This window comes from Penaeus monodon, chromosome 20 (genome assembly GCF_015228065.2).
Source record: "Penaeus monodon isolate SGIC_2016 chromosome 20, NSTDA_Pmon_1, whole genome shotgun sequence".
Taxonomy (NCBI): domain Eukaryota; kingdom Metazoa; phylum Arthropoda; class Malacostraca; order Decapoda; family Penaeidae; genus Penaeus; species Penaeus monodon.
Window position 1 is genome coordinate 23,971,923 of NC_051405.1, and position 2,066 is coordinate 23,973,988.

At 34.3% G+C, this 2,066-nt stretch overlaps 1 protein-coding gene across 2 annotated transcripts in view; it reads left to right on the forward strand.

Moving 5' to 3' along the window:
• Window positions 1-217: 217 nt before the first annotated feature.
• The window catches only part of LOC119585719 (protein salvador homolog 1-like), a gene marked incomplete in the record, with an annotated part of 15,849 nt that continues 14,000 nt past the window's right edge, over window positions 218-2,066 (forward strand). Inside the window, 2 exon segments of one of the 2 annotated variants that reach the window (XM_037934407.1) lie at window positions 218-277; window positions 1,922-2,038. 2 annotated transcript variants of the gene reach the window in all.

The following is a 2,066-nucleotide window of genomic DNA, read 5'->3' on the forward strand; positions in this document are numbered from 1 at the left end:
AGTCAGAACGGTAGGGAGATCGAATACCATAACAGCCCAAAGTTTATAAGTAAGAAAAGTATATACCGAAACTAAGGATAAAATATATGAATACAGATATATTCCACACCACCTTCCAAACAGAAAAAATACCCTTCGCCCAACCGAAAGACACCCAACGATATATAAAGCCATCCGTAAAAACACCGAAAGCAATTCCAATCCCTTATACAAAGCCCGCGATTCCTTCTCCTTTCTTTGCAGATGTAAACAGAGCAGCCTCCCAGAAGCGAGTCAAGTGAGTCCCGTAAATTAGTCTAATTGAAGTGCTCAGTCTTAAAAAAAAAAAAAACTATTTAGGCGCTGTCACGTCCCTCCCGAGCCAAAAACAGAGCCATTAAGGGACACAGAGAAGAGATTTAGGTCTCGTAGGCATCTCTAAGGTTGTTACTTGGGTAGAAGAAGGAGGTGAAGAACGGGAGAATATCAACAGGTTGATTCTTATATGTAATTTTCAGGAACTTCTAAGTACTTTCGGGAAATTAAGGTGTTGGTTATTTTCGCTTAATGGGTTTTGCTTGTTTAGTTACGTTTGTTTGCTTTTATATGAAATACCTATGAGTTTTTGAATGTCGCCTTGACGGTAATTTTGAAGTTGGATGATATATTTATATATTTTTTTTTTTCGAAAATAAAACAACAAAGGAAAATTGCATTTATTGTATTGTTTGGGGATTATTGTACAGGTATATGTTTCCTCACATAGTTTTCTTTGAAATTTATCTCTTCATCACTCTTGGGGTAAAAAAATTGTATTTTTATTTTGCACATGTTGATATTTTCTTTGTATAGTAAGTAGTAAAACTCTACAAGACAAAGTTTATTTTTACAAGACTCCAGATTCAGTCTTCTAAGTCGTAGCAGTCGGTCCGTTTAAAACCTCGCGTGATCTTCAATGGATGGCCTACAAGCATAAGTTGAACCCCATATTGGTGCTGTGTCAAGGGATTATTTTGGCCGCCATGCTTTTGGTGCGCCAGCAAAGGACAACAAGTTTGTTTTGGATGTTCCAGTAAGATAGAACTTGCCATCATTCTATACATTATGAAGAATCACCATTGAGTCTAAAAGCTCAAGCTTGCCAGATTATATATGGTGGAGATTTGAAAGCCATTGTCATATTGAAATGTGAATGCCATGGAATTGATTGGTGCCTATATGTAGATAGCTTGGATAAGGAGATATAGTTTTATCGGTATCCTTTGCCCAAATTGTATTATCTTGGCAGATGATTTTAGATTTATGTTATATCCCTTTTTTGGATTTTCTCTTGGCCATCCTGTTCTGGCTAATTACTAATTTAAAATATATAATAATAATCAAATTAAATAAAGCCTAGTTTCAGTTAAAAGGAACAGAGAGCTTTACATGATTATTGATTTATAATTCAATATCATTGTATAGTATTGTAGTAGGATACATTTAGTACTTTACCCTTATTGTTTTTAAAATTCTTCTCAGAGCAATACTACAATAAAGCTTTATGCAGAATTAATAAGAGGAAGAACTTGGGTACTTATAATCCATTTCATTACCATGAACAATGCCTCAGCACGCTCAAAATGCGGAGATTGTCACACCTAGAAAACTGTGTTTGGCATTAGTAATAAGATGTGGCAAAGTACAATATAGTTACTGTACTCTGTGATTTATACTCAGTCTTTCTGTTGGTACTGTAATTTTTTTCTTGATCATATGAATGCATCTGATACCTTTTCTGTTTCATTATTGCATTGCTTTTGTGAAAATATAGATATATCTGGTATATAAACATTCAGGAGAAATAACAGTTCTTAGAAGAGTCAAATCATATTAAGAAAATGTATAGGATACTAGGGATTTATGACCATGGCCTGTGTGTTTACAATATTGCATTTTTCAGAAAAGAAGAAGGATTGCCAATTTTGCAGCATGAATTTCAAAAACCATGATGTAACCATGAAAAACTAATTCAGATTTATGGGAAGCTTCACTTTGCGATGATTATTTCCAGTAAAAGGTAAGTTGGGTCTGGATTTTAGTGTTGC